We start from the raw sequence: 18,883 nt of genomic DNA, 5'->3' as shown, positions 1-18,883 counted from the left end.
ATTATATGTATCAGTGATTGCAAAATTCTTTTCCACCATAAAGTGTTTTGTCTCTACAGGATGCTTGAGGTTTTGCATTTTTTAAATAAAAATAAAATAATAGCTATAAAATACCTGTGTTTTGTAGGCAAAATTTGTATAAGCTGAGCTGTCTAATATTTATCTGACATCTATTTAAAATCTATTAATATATATTTATGCAAATATCAGTTACTCTCTGGAACCTTCTTTTTTTTTTTTGGGGGGGGGAGGAATGGAAAAAATGTTTTGTAAAGAAATTTATTTACTGAAATGAACTAATAAAACAATCCACAGCCTAATTGTACACCTGAAATAAGCCAGACTGACTAGAAATGCAATGACAGAGAGCTATAATTTCTAAAATGATATGGGGGTTGAGGGAAGGGTAAGGAAGAAATTAATTTTTGCATGCTTTAAAAAAGACAAACAGTAAGCTAAAGTCTGTCCCTACAGCTTTCCCCATATTGGGGAATTTTAGGGTGATGAGAAAGACACTTTCCTCAGAGCATAAGTGGTATGATAAGAACTACAGTCTCAAAATACTTTCTTCATAACATGATGTTACTTCATTTCGCTTTCTAATTACCTGGAAAAACTAAATGAAAATGATACACAGGTTTTGTTCCACTGAACATCAGACTCATTTCAATGTAAACAAGAAGAGAATGACAAAAAAATGAGTTTCAGAAATTGTTCAATGCTGGAATGAAACTGGACTTGTGTTAACCGTACCACCCTGGTGCAAGCTGACCTTCAAAAGGGGGTGTGCGGTTTGAAGGTGTCCTCCTACCCAGAGCGTGTACAGCACAGAAGCAATGGACATCAACCATTAGTCACTGGGTACCACGATGCATCAAATATTTGAAGGAATGACCTTAGCTTTTTTCTGTAGGCATCAGTCACATTATATACTCACATGCTGTTTTAGGCCCTCTGTGGTTATAAACCAGAGGGTAGTTTTCATGTGTTCTGCCACATCTGGGCTAATAATAATTTGCATTAATATTATTTATATATTATGTGCTTTCAAGTCTCCTTTAGGACACAAATGGAGAACAGGTCAAGCAGTCTTTTGTAAAGTTCCTGCTCGATGAAGAAGGGCTTCTAACTGATAATCCCCGGAAGGCATTAGTTATTTCTTTCATGAAATTATTTCTATATATGCAGCCACAAAATGGGCACCATTTGATGAACACCACAGACAGGGACAATGTAGCCCTGTCCTTACCTAGCTTCTCATTGCAAGGTTAGTATTGGTTTTCTTTTAGTCACAGTCACCCAGCTGGCGCATAAACCACCTCCCTGCATCACAAAGAGGAGAGAGGTACTTAGTTGTTGCATTTTTTTCCCCACACAGGAGACGAAATACAGGTGTCTTATTTTCAAATGAAGGGAGAAAGCACACCAAAAGACATAGGACTAAGATAGCAGCATTAATTGACGATGAGCAGTCTTATGGCCATATTACATCCTAAGGCTTGGCTGGGCTCCAGCACGCCCTCCCCCAGTCAGATTGGCCACGCTTCCCACACGAGTGGGTGCAGGGCCGGAGCCTGCTGGGCACTCCTGGACAGCAAACACCCAAAACTGGCACCTGAGCTCTTGTACTGCAGCTGGGACCAACCTCCTATGGCAATTCATACTCAGCACACCTCCGGACCACACATCCCCGGGTTCAGCTGAGCACCACAGCCATGATCTATCATGGGATCAGACAACCCTGGGGGCAGCCACAGTTCATGCATTACTGCAACCATATACTGAAATACGTGAGTTGGGCATTTCCCCAATAACCCAGTCTGATTTTTGGATCCTCTAGACAGGTGCCAAGTCTGAAAAGAATCATAGAGGAACACAGAAAAGAAAAAGATCAGCTGAAGTTGAGCCCTGGTTACAGAACCATTAAGCGAAACCCACCCCAGCTAACAAGAAGCTGGATTTTACAGTAGATTTTGCAGATTTCTCTAAGCAGCAGTTGTTCCATCAACAATCAGTGTTGTCTCCTTACTCCAGCTGGAGCACCCAGGTGAGCCCCGAGTTGGCTGTTAACTCCTGGCTTGCTGGATGGCAGGAGTGACCTACAAGCACCTTGCTATCCTGCACAGCGCTGCATGTTTCTATCTAGAGCCACGTAAAGGATAGGTTTTGTTTATACCTGCTATTTTTGTTAAATCAAATGCAGATATTGCTGAATGAAACATACCAAACTTCCTGGTTGGTTTGTACAAGTCACGTAAAAGATACTAAAACTCCAATTGAGGTATTCCAGACAAAACGCAATATAACGATCTAAAGGCCCACATCGTTGACACCTTTCAGCTATTTACAGATGGAGCCAGATAGAAAATTAGGTGTAACAACAAGATTGATGAATTCCTAGTTTTATTTAATACTCTAGGCTCCATGTAAAGTGGCCTCTAAACCATCCCTGAACGCCAGGATGTGCAGAGAAACAATGAAGCAAGTCTCCTTGACCTGAACTGTAAGAACTGAAAAGAACTTTAAAACCTCTGTGAACAGTCTGCATAAGAATGATATTAGGAAAAAAAAAATTACAATAAAATTCTTCATGCAAATTGCCATCTGGGCCAGGAAGCTGAGTACAATACTGTTTTCATCATCTTTAATGATGCACAGTTTAGTTCAGGGGGAGGGGGGGAAGGAAATGGGACCAACCTTTGACCAGTATGACAGCAGCATAAGTAATCCCTTATTGCATTATGAAATGATTCATACATGGGGACCTGTTACATTACTGGCCTGTTAGCAGCTCCTTACTTTGACTCTTTTTCATTTTGTTTTACATCAGACAAGCCTATTGCTGTCATTTGTAGAGAACGGAAAAGCTGCTACAGTTTTAATATAAAACACAGGAAAAAAATACACAGCAGCTGTTCATATTTTCTAGGAAGTCTGTTACAATAATGATGTCATGGAAAAAGGCTGGAATCTATTAAAATGGATCAGACAGGCAAGCCATTCAAAGCCTTCAAACAATACGCGTATATGAGCTGCACCATGTACCTTACCTTAAAATAAAAACAGGCAAAGAGTGGAGTTCCTTAAAAATATTATTGAGAACAGGCAATTAAGGTCATTCCATAGATTTACTTCAATAAATTCAGTTTACTACTGGAACCACCCAATAAAGCAAAATACAAAAGCCACAACCAGCTCACTGTCAATTAAGCTCATTTTCACCTATAAAAACATTAAAATCTATTTTGAAATCACTGGCTCAAGCTACATAGGAACAAGAAGCTCTCCCAGCAAAAGATTCTCCATTGACAAGTGAGACATTTAAACACCAGATATAGACTTCAGCTCCTTAGGAAGGGTGTTTTGTTGGGGTTTCCCCCCACTTCCAACTTGGGAATTAAAGCATGCAGCTAAGGGGAGTCCCATCCAGGCACTCCGTATAATTAGCAATCAGACATTCTTCATTTATATGATGCTACTCCTGGGCCCTAGCAAGTTTGCACCTCTTGCTGCAGCTTGCTTGCATACCACTCCAAACTGCACAGACCAAGGCTTGCTCAAACATTATGCTTCTCTTCCCTGGGGTACATTGAAAAGAGGAGCATTTGTGGTAGAAAACAGGTAAGTTTTGTGGTTCTCCGGATGTCTCAAAAATTATCTTTACGTTGTCCCATTTCTGATAAGCTACGCCCTCCTCCCTAAGGCTTAGAAGGGTTTTTCTGATGGTGGCCTAAATATGCCTTCCTAACACATGCAAAAGTACTTAGCACAACATGCATATACTTCTGCTAATGTGAGATCATATTTTGGCCCCACAGTCTTTAAACATTCAGGCTGACTTTTTGCATATTCAGGAGCTGGAAAAGTAAAGCAAGACTGATCATGTTTAATACTTTAAAGTCACAATAAAAATACACAGAACAAAACAAACCAGACACAAATACCACAGGCAAAGTTTTAACTTCTATACTGGGAGGGCAGAAGGAGCAAGAGCTATATTCTTCAAGACAAGAGAGGAGACCTTCCACTCAATAGCAGCCATGAATAGTTTGGAAAGTAATGATCCCACCTTCCCTTGTGTTTTTCCAAACTCCACTGAAGTCAACTATATAGGACATCACATTTTGAATATTCTGGGATACACTGATGAGGTCACATGTAAAGGGAATATATTATAGAGGAAGCATTATAAATTTGAGATCAAATGAAAGTTAATATGACATTCTTAAATGTCTTTCTTTTCAAACTATCAAATAAATTTTCTACCTGTTAATTATAAAATACCAGCTACAAACAAACAAAATCAATGAAAATACCTTGAGACTCAGAAAATTAATGAAACTACAAATTGGTTTAAAGTGGTAATTCCATCAAGTCGTCTGAAAAGGTCTGTTTGATTACAGCCCTGGTCAGTTATGCATACGTAAGTTAAATTGCTTTCATTATACTCCATGTTAAACTACATTCAACACTACTACTACAACTATCTCTACAAAAAAGAATTACTCGCAGAACTCCAAACCAAAATTCAAATTGCTAAGCAAACTAAAAAAAACCAGAAAACAATGACCCTAACTTCACAGACACATCCATGCAGAGGCCATTTAATACTTCCTCCTGCAACTGGGTACGTACAAACAAATTTCTGAGTCCACACAAGTCTAGCTGCCAAATCAGATCCCTACTATCTTGCTCATGTTTCCAGTCCCAGTAAAGGCAATAGGTTACGCATGCACTAAAAGCAATAGGTTAGGCATGCAAGTAAGCTCTGTGCACTTAACTAAAGGCTCGAAAGATTTGAGCCAGAGTGTAATAAAATGAGTCTGAATACCTTATCTTAGGCACCCCACAGTATTCATAAATTTTGACTTTAAGCTGTTATTGGATATAATAAAACAGCGTTAACGTTTCAGATGAACATTCAGGGCAAGCTTATAAACTATTCAGTGATTAATGCCCTTGTCTCATGTTTTCAATTTTCACTGCTACTGGAGGTCATATGTTATGAAGTCAGCTTGAATCTGGATTTCCATTTTGAGCAAATTTAATTTAAAATTATGATACTAAGGCATATGGTAAAAACTGCTTAAAAGTTCTATACTGAGTAAATTTAGTCACTCTGTTACTAGGGTAGATTTCACATTCTAGTGCCACCTATTCATCAAGCAAACATAGTTTGGGTGTATCTTCCCGTACGATAAACATGCCATAGGTTGAATGTGCAGGAGCAGAACTCGTCTATACTGAGATGCAACAGCACACTTGCCAACCTTGAGTGCGGGGGTTTGCAGGACTGGGCCAATAATAGGAAATTAATCAAATCCCCAGAGCGTGACGTAAATTGCATCTGCCAAAAGGATTCAGGAGGAGGAAGAACAGGAGTCTTAAAAGAGCTCTGAGCTGGAGGGAGGCTTGGGGAGTATTTTCCTTAGGAGCTAGTGGGATGGCGATGTTTCATGGGGTCTGACACTAGTAAGAGACTCGCCCCTTTATTCTGCCCTGCTCAGCAGACTGGAGGATTCCTCACCGACTTGCAAAGAGCAGTTTTATGAGACAGCTGAGCTCAGACATTGGTTGCCACTGAAGGGACTGCTCTGCTCTCGTCTCCCAGTCCCACCCTCACCCTCCTTCTATTTCCCTTGGACTACCGCTACTTTTGTCATGACCCTGTCTGTGACACCAGCTTACAAAGCTAAACCACATGAGAGCTACCTCTGTCGTCTTCCTCCCTGGTCCCCCATACCCAAAAGAAATAGGTTTCAGGTGGTTGTGCTCCCTAAGACAACCCACTATAGGCCTAATAAGAGTCAGCTCAAGAATCAGAATGGTTTCAAGCCCAGGCCGTGGAGCAACAGTTTTCTGAATATTGTCATATCCTTATCTCAGCTGCATGGGTTCCATGTGATATATTAGCAGAAAATGCTTTCAGCTGAAGTTATTAGGTTTGATGTTTTTATTTCTTCTTATTATTATATTGTTATTCCTTCTTTCCACAGAAGAAATATCTGTGGAATAACCACAACTAAGTTAAAGTCCTTCTCAAAGCAAAACCAAGCTCAAATGGGTTTTTCAGGTGCACAATGCATGAAGCACCAGGCTTATTATTACTTTTTCCTATCATTTATTACTGATTTTTCCAGTAATAAATGGTAGTGCAAATATACAAATAAAATATTTATATACAGCCTTTGAAGTACAACAATTCCCTATATTGGTAAAGCACTGGCAGACACAATCAGCACAACCCACTGGAGCTACTTCAACCATCGCATGAGGGAGGGCATTCAAAATTTAAGTAGTCACTAAAACTTCAAAGCTTGATTTCCATTATAAATGGTCAAGTGTTAAAAAGTTACTGCTAAAAGAGCGGACAATCTTCTATAGCATTTTACAGGCAGAAGCCTATAATACAGTGTATGCCAGCTCAAAATTTTTGTATTATGCAAGTATAACTCTAAAAACAAGGAACAGTACAGGAATTACATAGAAAAAGCATGGACCTACTCATGGTTCTTTCTGCGTTTAATTTACTAGTCCATTTTCTTCCTAAAATGATTGAACTGGTTAGGCACATAATACAAGATGTCCAAGGTACCCCCTTCCTCCAGGGAGACATTTTAAGCACAGAGTAATCCAATGACCTTCAGAAGATCTTCAATGTGAAGCAGTAAAGCCATTTACATCTATGCAGATGTACAACCAAATGTGATGTATACATCCATGCAATTAAATTGGTACTATTATCATCTTTGTACTCATTTCTACTCAGATTCAAGCAGATAAACAATAAACTAGGATATTGGAGAAGCAGGACTAGCATTTGCTATCATGTAGTTACAGATGGTTAATGGATTACTAACCTTAAAAAGATTCAAAACCAACAGGAGAAAAAAAGTTTCTTGTAAAAGGAAATATTTCTAAACTCAGTTTAAAACCCGCTTGAGCAGCTAACAAGAAAAATAATCATTTTCTACAGGCATGGCAAGACAAAGGTTTGGGACAGAACACAAAAAATTAATAGCATTTTAATGGTCTTAAAAATTCTTATATACCATTTTCCTATATAAATAAAGATTAACAGAGAAAAGATTATGCTTAATTCATTTGTTTAGGTTATAAGCTTTGGAAGATAACAGATAGCTTTTTATTTTCTTAATACCTCCATGCAACTTACTGGCACTTCAATGATAACATGTCCATTTTTATAAGAAAAGGCTACAATTTTATTTCAAACTTAACAGGCATTCATTCTTTTTCCTTTCAAAACCTAGGCATAAGTAACAAAGCACCAGAGTCTTATAAATTTTCTAACACCAAATGCAAATTAAGTCATGAAATTGCTCTAGGAAAAGTTCCAAGAATGCAAACCCAAAGGAATTTCAACACAATTCCTCAATTTCAGGCTCTTTATGATACTCAGGCAAGGTAACAGAATATGGTGTGGTCAGGAAGAGCTATCTGTGTATGGAAAAATGCTTAATTATCCAATTTCAACATTTTCCTGTATTTTGTTTATAAGCTCTAGGATGAAATAGATGTATATAAATGGAAGAAACTGAAAGGATGGCAAGGGGTCTGTAGATTGAACAGCTCACAAAGTTTTTGCTACCTTGGAAAAGTGAATTGACAGTTCATAACTTAAAGGGTATCTTCATATGTTTTGTAAACATCTATCAAATTAATGTATTCCTCTCTCCTCTACTTGGAGTCGAGTAAACTGCTTACCTGCATTGTACCAGTCTGCATTAGAAATAAAATAAGCACAACCCCCACCCCACTACATGACAAGGTAAAACTTCTCACATTTTATTTTTATGTCAGCTGTGACTATATGGCTTTACGGCACCATCTCCAGCAAATTGGGGCTTTTCCCATAATGAACAGAGTAATTATTTAATCTTTCAACAATCCTCCTGAAAAGCCTCAAATCCTTTTTCTTAAGCACAAGGCAGGAGTTTTAACAGATTGTTTAAACAAAGAGCTGCTGATTTTTCGCTCTGCAGAACTACTGCTTGTTTATCCCAGGGGAGACATCAGTCAAAGAAAGACAACTTAACTTGCTGGGCATGCTATTATTTAGCAATAACCCCAAGGGTACTAGGGACATTTCCTGAACATGAAGTTTAGGTCTACCAATGCTTCTCTGAAAATATGAGACGGACAATGACAAGCAGCCAGCACCAGGGTCATGCTGCTAAAACCTGGAGTCAGAGTGCTGCCCATTACCTCCAGCCACTTTCTCAGCTGGCTCCCATTTTTCTTCCAGAAGACAATTCTTTACCAATCCCTTCTTGGAAGACACCCTAGGTACCAAGCATTCAAAATAGTAAGATCATCCAAACATGCATACGTGTGTCTTTCTCAAGTAGCCTGTTTACTACAGCCTGTATCACCGTGAACATCTCAAGTGATTCTTCTTCATGATTCTTCTTCAGCTTTTCTAAGTGTAGTTCACAAAGAGTAACTGTGTTTCCTTCATGCTGGTACTTATTAACAACAATGATCTTTATAGAAAGAAAATTACTTAACTCAGTACTTACCTGAAGAACTCTTAATTTTCAAGAAATATTCTTGTCTTGCAGTTTAAGTAAGATGGTGTAACCTGCAACAGAGCAGAAAGATACATCAATTACATTTGATATTGTGCATTTAACATAAGCATTATAAATTCAATCACACTTGAGTGAACTGACAGATAAAATTTTAACTATCATCATGGTGTGGCACATCTTTTATGGAGACACACGTCAAGCCATAATTGTACAATATTGCATATACACACTAGTAAGAGGTACCTTTTTCCTTTCCCAGTGTTTCTGCTCAGACGTGGAGATGTAAGAGTGTTGATCTACCTCTATGCATTACTCATAATGCTCATGTTGTGGTTAGATAGATTAAATAATTAAGGTGCTGCTGACATTGTATTTCTTGTCACTAAACAACCCAGCCAATTGAATTAGGCACTTCAGGAAGAGGTGCATGATTGGGCCCAGATGCACTCAACTCCCACCCACTTCTAATGAGCTCTTCAGTAAAAACAAACAAAAAACCATACTCGCTTAAAATAAGGATCTGATTACATCCTAGTGAACACTCGGTGAAGCCTAATTATTAATTAGCATCCTGAAATGCAGTTAAACAAAACACTATGAGACCGAGTTTCTACTGACCAAAAAAGGCTCTCCATCCAAAAAGCAGCAGTCACACTGCAAAGACATTCAAGTCAAGACAGCACACATTCATATGCAGCATCTCCCACTGGCAGAAGCAGAAGCTATGGGTTTAACCTTTCACATGTCTTGCTGAAAACACTGTTAGGTATCACCAGTTACATCTACTGTAGTATCGCGAGTTACATCTACTGCTCTTTAATCTGCATCTGCTGCCAGACTTGCGTAAAGTGTTTCATTTATTGTTCACTGAGGACTCTCAGTGATTTTATAGAGGCTGGCCAAGAAGCTTTCTTGTAAGAGACAGTCTATGTGAACATCTGCAGAGCTCAAATCTTTTTTTTCTTTCCTTTTTTTTCCTTCAAGTTACCTACATAGGGACAGCACAAGCTGCCTCTGTTCTAGGAAAATTTGCTGGCATAACCACCACGACAAATTTACGCCTGCCCTACCTAAACAGTGCAGCACTGAGCTGAACGCCATGAGAGGAGAACAGCGGTAACACTATTTTACGGCTCAAATGTCTGAAGGAACCGCTGTTGAGCCTTTGTTCTCAGTGCTGGTTCTCCAAGCTGGATAGGCAACCACAAGCCTCAAATTACACTTCATTGATCCAGGGAAACTGTGCTGGTGTTCAGTTTCTGTTCTGCAACCTGCACGTTGACCTGCATGTTTGTTGGCCTCAACAATGAGATTTCAGAAATGAAGAATTTTCACTTTGTCTGAGTCTTGTTTTCAGAGAGGAGGATCTCTATCTCGGAGGTCTAGGTTGGTGTGGGAAAACTGGGAGGAAAGCCAATCATCCAGATCCAGGCTCTTGCACTATATTCCTTCACCGAGTTAATTTCTGCTCCAAATTCAATACAACCAAAATCAAACACAAACCTAGAAATGGGAGGTGGTCTCAACAGGTTCAAATTCTTTTAGCATAACTTTTTGTTACCTCTGGTAAAATTGGAGGATATATGTAGGAGGAAGACAGGGAGATTACAAAATAGTTCATTTAGTAATATTTTAAAAACATATATTCACACCTTTGGAAGACTTTATACAGTCAGTCAATACAAAACCAAAACCCAACCATTTGAAATAAAAACACATAGTTTATATGGAAATTTGAAAAATTCATGTACGATGGCATTAATAAGATCCACAGTAATGGAGTGCCACAGTCCAAATGTAGAAATAACCTATCTGAGGAAAACAAAAAAAAATTTGTTTCTTCAGTATTCTCTATAAAATAACTAAAATATTCCTTGATAACTTTTCATTAAACTACATTACAGATTAAAGTTGCTCAAATGTGCAATGCAAGAATTTCAATTTGAGACTCAAGAGAAAATCTTTCTTTCCATAGTGCCATCAAATGTAGAAATAATTTATCTGAGGAAAACAAAAAAAAATTTGTTTCTTCAGTATTCTCTATAAAATAACTAAAATATTCCTTGATAACTTTTCATTAAACTACATTACAGATTAAAGTTGCTCAAATGTGCAATGCAAGAATTTCAATTTGAGACTCAAGAGAAAATCTTTCTTTCCATAGTGCCATGAAAACATTTCCACAAAGATGCTTATAAGATGACATAGCTTAACCCACCACCCACCACCCAAAAAACCCATACAATATGAATAAATCACAGAGAAGAAATTTTTGAGAAACAATGTTCACTTCTCTAATGAAAGTAAGAAACACTATCTCATTGTATTCATGTATGGGAAATAGAAGCCTAGAGTTCCAGTTATTTGCTTGAAACCTTACAAGGAGAAGTATAAGCCGGTGCCTAACTCAATTCTAAAATCAGCTGCAGTACTTTTGTATTATCTTACCTTCCTTTTAAAGCTTGCATAATTGTAAAGTCCTGTTGGATTGCAACCTTGCCTTATGCCTCTAAGCAACATTTTATTATTTATTCTGGCTAACTGATTTGTCTGACTCCTCATCCACATACAGAAGGCACCTCCTGTTTGGAAAGAAAATTTAGTACTTCTGGACTTTAGGTTGAGGATACCCATCACATCCCAGCAGAGGCTAAGACCCTTGTTTCTTTTAGGGTGTTATTTCCTATGTTAAGATTTTCCCAAGCCTAACATTCACAACACACTTTTTCTTGGTTTTGTTTTTTTTTTTTTAAACAAAGACCTTGGAGGTCTTTCCCTTGGTTTCACTTTAATTTAACCTTAAATAAAAAGACTTGTGAAAATCACATTTATACACCAGAAGCCAGTTCTTGGCAACTTGCAGCTATTTTTACCCAGCAACATCCGAAAAATGCGTATGTGGCACAAGTTTATGCAAGTGCTCCATTACAATACACCAGTATCCTGAAAAAGTCAAAAGGGCCAAAAATTCATCACATTAGTATACTTATTGTCTATCCTGAACACAGAGGAGAACTCTCTGTAACCACAAATGCTGTCTCCAGTGATGATGACCACGCTCAGTTCAGAAATCCCTTTTTGCCTGCTCAGAGAGGACCCGAGGCACCCTGTGGTACATTTATTGCAGAGACCCAGTTGTATGCCCACTAGTAGTAGATGTTCAGAGTAGATGCCTTTTCTGAAGTACCAGATAGCCTTTTATTTTACACTAATGTCTTAGCTTAGTTTTTCCTTGTACTTCACAGTATAAGAAAAGGAGACAGTAGAAAACTGAGGACAAGTAGAAACCCAGCTAAGATGTGGTTTCCTTTACAGTTCCTTCAAAACTAGCACGACGAAATATAAAGTTTCGCCTTCTTATCTGGAATATGTAAATTTTTCAGATTCTGATCTTGGGCTGACTTCCACCGACAAGAGCATCATGGCTGCATGGGGAGCTGCCGCTGTCCATCTGCTTTACACTGATACAAGATCGCAATCAGATCTGGGTCATCTCACCTTTGAGTTTGCCACACACATAAATTAAGAGATCACACACAACAGTGCTCGTGCTAACTGAAATCTAACTTACAGGCATAACAATATTTTTAGTCTTTTCCCTTCCACCCACTGATGTGAAACTTATCTACATAAATGAAAGAGGAATTTCTTTATACTTGCTCTTTCCTTTATGAAACAGAGGAACACCCATGCAGTATGTTTACCCATATGTCTATGGAAAATAGACCAAATATATCTCTAGCATATAATACCAGAGAATTTTAATAGCTAGTAAGCCATTAAAATACAGGGAATATATTTTCCATTATTCAAATATTACAAATACGTGTACCTAATACTACCTTTAACATAATTACAAGCATTATAGTAGTCACATGAATATGCACTGCCTAATACTTACTTTGGTGGGCTTATACATTTCACTAATCATGAGATGTCTGTGTACATCCTCCTGGATGACATAAGGATTTCAAAATCCAGCCACTAGAAAAAGCATGAATAGTGTAACATGCCAAGTCATCGTTTGCCGGTAGCACCGCGCTATTCCCTTATGCTTATAACCACAAGTAACTGGTATACTGGGCATCACTGGGAGGTAGCCACACTCTGTTCGTTCAAATCAAGCAAGTCCTTGAACAGGAAGAACAATCCAATAACGCCAGCAACTCAACACGCAGTGCTGACTTTGAATATGCTTTAGCAAGACTGAAAAATAACAGCGGGGGATCCCAGAAGGTTTCAGACTAATTGGCAGATGCCTTTCAACATCAGAAAAACCTGAAAGTGCAAAACCTGACCCTGAATATATACATGCTGCATTACTGAACTCCAAACCGGCACCTCAACCAAAATATGATATGCCAAACACAGTTTTAATACAAAAAGCATGAAAAAAGACAGCACTGCTAGACTCAAGCTTGAACAGCATATACCAGCTCACGTCCACAGCTCCAGGTGACTGCAAACGTTAGCTCATCCACACATACACAACTCGGGTACATTTCCTGTGTCCTCTACCATTGTTTTATTAGTCATGAGAAACACAAAAGAAAGAAAATATTACATGTGGAACCAAAATTTTCCATTCAGTTTATAGAATCAGTATTCTCTCTCGCCTCTTTTCATAACTCAGTTATGTTTTAGGTTTACAGTATAGAGAGTGTGTGCCAAAAGACAACAGATGACAAGTCAGCTGAAGCAAAAGATACCTCCCATGTGGGTCCCTGTTTTAAAGAACATATAACTGAGAGGCTCAGGTCTGCAGGACAGATTTACTGTATTTGACTCCCACAGGTGGGTAGTTCTTAAGTAGACAACAGTCATTCAGTTGGACCAGTAGGATGTCCTTTCTTTTCAGTGCTTATCTTCTCAATGCCTTAGAGGAAGTTTGACTATAAGCAGACTATCCCTTGCAAAGTCAATGTGTTTATTAGCCAAATGGAGGATGATTAAAATGGTCTTTGTTAAATGTCAGCTGAGACAATGAAAGCCACCACTCAAAGACCAGCACGAACAGTAAGTTACACATCTGCTGTCTCTGACAGATGTACTTGACAAAATTCTGCAGTTCTTGGGCCACCTGGTGTGATCTGATTGACATTCATAACGGGAGCTATCAGGGTTTTGGAGCACATCACTCATGGGGACAAATATGCAACAGCCTGTGGTCCATGGCTAGATTTCCCTAACTCGGGGATTTACTTTGCTTGCCCTGAGGACAATCAAGGCGTAAGCTACCCAGGAGGGGCAGGAGGCTTTCAGGGTCTTCCAACTGCGATAGTACAGATGTACCTAAAGGGATGAAGACCTGATTTGGTTCCTGCTGTATTTCCTGCATTAAACTTGCACAGAGGAGCAAACCCAACAGGGAAGTCACGGGCAGCAGGGAGATCAACAGGTTATTCCTTCCTGCAAAAGAGAAGCGGATTTTCAGACAGGGCACCGGCTGCAAAGCGAAGCTTCATATTACAAGCGAGGAAACTGTTTCCCGTCGTTTGATCTTCCCACTTTAGGAAAAGAGCACTTGCTAAATATGGCATCAAAGACATTCTTATTGTCATCATTACTTCCACCTGTCCACTGAAACACAACTCCAAATACCGGCTAAAACCTCACACCCCGGGTGGCAATGGCATGCACACGTGGTTTGGTGCTATGACATGAGCAGTCTCGGTCACATCTTGAGGACAATTTTGCATGAGCAACTGTTCTGCCATAGAAATAAAAGATTTGCACTCTGCCGTATAAAGTCCAACATAAGACAGTAAGCATGCTAGCTAAGAGCCTGTATTATGCAGAGTTTTCTTTTAAATTTTGAGAAAAGTATCCATTTCAAAGAAAGTCAGTACGACTAAACATACACAACTGTTTTAAGATTCCTGAAGATCTCTCAGGGCCCCTACCAAATCCACCCAAACCAACACCTCCTCTGCCTCTCCAGAAAAGCACCCTTTACACATATATCCTGTATATTGCTCTGATTTTTCAGCTGTTCAAATTTTCTATTCAGATAATATAAAAATATATCATTATATAATATATAATAAATATATATAGTACTATATATTTTATATATATACTATATATTATTATAGGCAGATAATATAATATATTGGGGGGAGTAGGGTTGGTTTTTTTACAGAGTAAGATAAGACCTTTATTGGAAATTAATACCTATAACCATTGCTGCTCCTACTGAATAAAATCAGATCAATAGAATGAACAGCCAAGCAAACAAAAAAATGCAGTGAAGTTGAAATTAACTGTTCAACTAACTTCTGTGATCTTTTTTTTTCTTCAAAAAGTTAAACAGGAATACACTAAAGTACATAATTGCATCATTTTTGCTTCCCTAAATCTGCATCTCCAGTAAAGTCCATATATTACCTGCATCATGAAACCTTAGCAAATCTGGCAGTGAACATAAAATTTGAGTTCGTTCACATCAAAAATCATTACAAAAAACCCAAAACGTCTGAAGTAATCTATATAAATTGTCTCAGATAAACCTGGTCACTTGAAAATAAACAGGATCACACTTATTTGAAAATGCCTGGATCTTTATATTCTGGCTAAACCCAGAAGAACGCACTCCTATTTCACAATCCTGGCAGCCAAGCGACCCACAGGGCAACCCAGGAAGACTGGTGGAGCTGCTTTACCTGCAGTGATTTTTCAGCAGGAACAAACCACATCTGAACCGCAGCTAAACTGAGTGGGCAAGCACATCACGTAGTACAGGGAAGGCGACTAACTGGTAGAGGACATGAGAGCCTTTCAAGGCTTCCCTTATGAGAGGGAAGATTCATGACCAGATGAACATCTCTTATTCTTCTGCCCCCCTACTCCGCTCTCCTCTTCCCTTTCACATTAATGGAAAATATCAAACTAAGGCGGCAGTGCAATATATCCCAAAGCAATTGTGTCACAGGACATACATTTCCCTGTCAAAATAAGGCCACATTTTGTTTCAGTGATACACCACAGCAATAACCGATTAGGCAACATACAAAATCCTAACAATAATAACGCAAAAGTAGCACAAGACACATGTTGGCTGATGTTCCCTGTAGTCTTTGTGTAAAAAAGATGTTGGAAAATGTGTAGACATGACAGAGCTATAAGATGTCAGGCTCCAGCCACAGTCACACACACACTTCACGAGAACGTGGAGCCAACAGTTTTGCAATCAAACTGCGGGGTAGCCTTTTACATCCTCCTCTCCGGGCTCTTGCCTGAACATAACGATCTTGAAAAACGTGGCTGCCGACACCCTGCTTTGTGACTGACGGAAGTGTTTTGAGCCTTTGAATCACCCTAGGAAATCACATCTGGAAGTGCACTACGACATGCTATTCCGATCTAGAGGACAAGCACTAACCAAAAGCAGAGACCATTATCGACTGGTTTGCTATGGGCAAGCTATCCAAAACACGGTATTGGGTCTAAATCAAACCACTGAGTCCTGCCTGGCTTTTCCCACACATTGAAAGGATCCACATGCATTCCAGCCCTATCTTTAAGTTCACCCCTTCCCTGTCCAATGCTGTCTTATATATTCTGTATTTTCCTCCCTCCAAATATCAACTGCAGCAATGTGAGTAGAGAATTCTTACAAAACAGAAATACAATACTGGCAGATGGTGAGCATGAAACAACTGAACGCTTTCTTCCTTCTTTACTAATTACACTGAAAAGAATTCACCCTGGCAGTGTCTTTTCAAAACTGTACTACCAATTCCCAAATTTTCTTTGGTGATGAAGCCTGGTTAGATCTAGAGTTGCTTGTACTCCACCTCTCCTGTTTCCCAGAGGCTTTTCATCTTCACACCTAAGTTAAACAGAGCACCAAACTTCAGCTTTAGCAAGTTTCTCTCATGTGTTTCTTACCTGCACATGATCTTTAGGGTGTTTTTCTTCTTTTAAAAGAAGCCAGACTAATTGTTGTTATATTAAAAACTTATCTAGTGTTTGTTTCTTCAGTGCTCTAATCTTTAAATGGTGTTCACTAAGCAGCTGAATTTTAATTCTATGCTGAGGAAAAAAAATGCTGTGCATTTATACAGCATTCAGCTTTATTCCCCTCATCTTTTAAAATTAAGCCTGCAGAACAAAAATACATATTATTCAGTCCCTGTCACTGCTAAAAACAAGCTGTGCTGTGCTTTAAGTGCCTGATTCATCACTTGCTAGTACATCCTTTTATCACTTTTAAAATCAGTATGCAATAAGATGCTCAGGTTTTACACACCTGTTTCCCCCGTGCACGCTGAAGTAACTACACAGGCAGCAGAAAACGAGGCCAAGCTGCGTTATCCACCCATATGCGCCTCTTAACACAACACTCACAACACTGCCGCTCACAAGAACCCTTTTTATGTTTGAGCGGGTCACCCTTCCCCTTACATCTACCCTAAAAAGAGCTGGATTCGTCCTAAGGCTGCCAGACGTCACTTTGCACTTCAACGACATCCTGAGAGCGCCAGGACACAGCTTGCCCCTTAGGGCAGGCAGCGCCTGTGGGCAGGCAAGGTGGGGGTAAGGCTGCTGCCTGCTGCTGCCCGCCAGCACCCCACCTCTGAGCCACCATCAGCTGCTATAGGCTGCGGCATCTACCTGGCTCTCAAAAATAATGGCAAAAACGTTCTGAGCGCATTATTTCACATCTAATGATCCAGAAGCACTGAGGAGTTTAGGAATCCCGTCCAGCAGCATTCATATATAAGCCGATGTGTACGCAACGAGTGCCAGATTTCCCCACAAAATATTTGGATTTGTGGCTTTTTACCAACTCCGCAAAACAGGAAACAAGAAAAAATAATTTCATGCCAGAGATCCTGAAAGAAACAGAAGCTACCTTGATGATGAAGCTTTTGTTTTCATTTTAAGGGCCTACATGAAAGACCCTTATGAAGGCACTGATGGCGCAGTACAGAGAGGGCTTAGACGTTGGCGTTCAATTACAACCATTTTTTTCCTTCGAATAGGAGGCGGCACTGCTGGAACAAGAGCTTGTGGCACTTTGCAATGCTCCCTGCTTTATTCAGCAAGGAAGCCATGTTTAATTAAACGAGACAAAACAGATACTTCATCATTTTAGCTAGAAAAGCCGGCGCGGGGGCTCCTCTAGTATGGGGATAGCCAACTGGGGCTTCCCAGCTTGCTGGCAGCCCGTAAAGCTGCTACTGGGGGGCCCTGGCATTGTATTCAAAGCCACTTTTAAGAGCCAGTATGGCAAGCTGTGCAAGATACGATGTGTAGGGAGCCCCATAAAAACCTTTAATGGAAACAGCGGGCCTGTGTTGGAAAAAGTTTCAGGAGCTGCACAGACCAGTACAAAGAGTTCAGCTCCTGTAGGGCACCACAGCCAGCCTGAGCGTACAAGCTCCCGTAGCACCAAACCTCACCGCGAGCTTCTGGGATGCCATTTTCCGTAAGGAAGTTTGCACTGTCAGGTCACAGTTCATACAGCGAACATTGATATAACGGTAACAGAACACTTTTTTCCTCCTCCTTTTGGTGTTAAACTGTAGGAGGCAAGGTGAGTAGGTTAGCCAGCTAGAAGCCCATCAGTAAGGCAGGACTGCAGAGCAAGCTTCCTGGACTACATGCTCTGGGAAGGCAATACGAACCTAACAGGGATACGCGGCTACCGCTGGGACAGTACCAGTCAATGTCCCCTTAATGAATTATGCTTAAAGAACTATCAGTTATAACTCCCACTAGATGGAAGGTGGTCCGAGGCTGTCTCGAGGAAGGATATACACTACACTGAGGGTCTTTCTACCTCTTCTTTCTTCCATTACGTACAAATGTAATGACCCTTCTCTTTAAGCAAAAGCTCTGCAGATTTCTGCTCCGTCACCTGTAGTGCCAAGTCCTTTCCAGACAGAGGGGAAGGCAGGACCCCTGCTCTGAAGAGCATTACAAAAGTACGTATGGGGATGAAGCCAGCAGCCCAGCCCATCGAGCACCCCTGACTCTTCATTTGCTCCTGCTCCCGGACCCCAGTGATGTGGGGTGCAGCCACTCTGCCGTACAAGGACCTGTAGGTCAGCTACATCAGATACTCAGGATCCCAGCCAGGAAAAAAGGCTGCAGCACTGCAGAGAGGATTAAGGTACTTCTGCTTCAAGGAGCCTCATTAGAAACAGATTCCCTGGATATATAGGCCTATGCTTATGACACTTTCCCTACCACGTCATCCAAAACCCCCTTACATAATTCACCAGCACAACGTAAGTGGCAGAATGTGACTATCACTGTGTAATTGACTGTCACCCAGAATATATTTCTCGCTTGTTTACCTAAGTTCTTTACAGCTTCCCCTA

This window comes from Aptenodytes forsteri, unplaced genomic scaffold (genome assembly GCF_000699145.1).
Source record: "Aptenodytes forsteri isolate BGI_AS27 unplaced genomic scaffold, ASM69914v1 Scaffold93, whole genome shotgun sequence".
Classification (NCBI taxonomy): domain Eukaryota; kingdom Metazoa; phylum Chordata; class Aves; order Sphenisciformes; family Spheniscidae; genus Aptenodytes; species Aptenodytes forsteri.
This window is presented reverse-complemented; position numbering follows the sequence as displayed.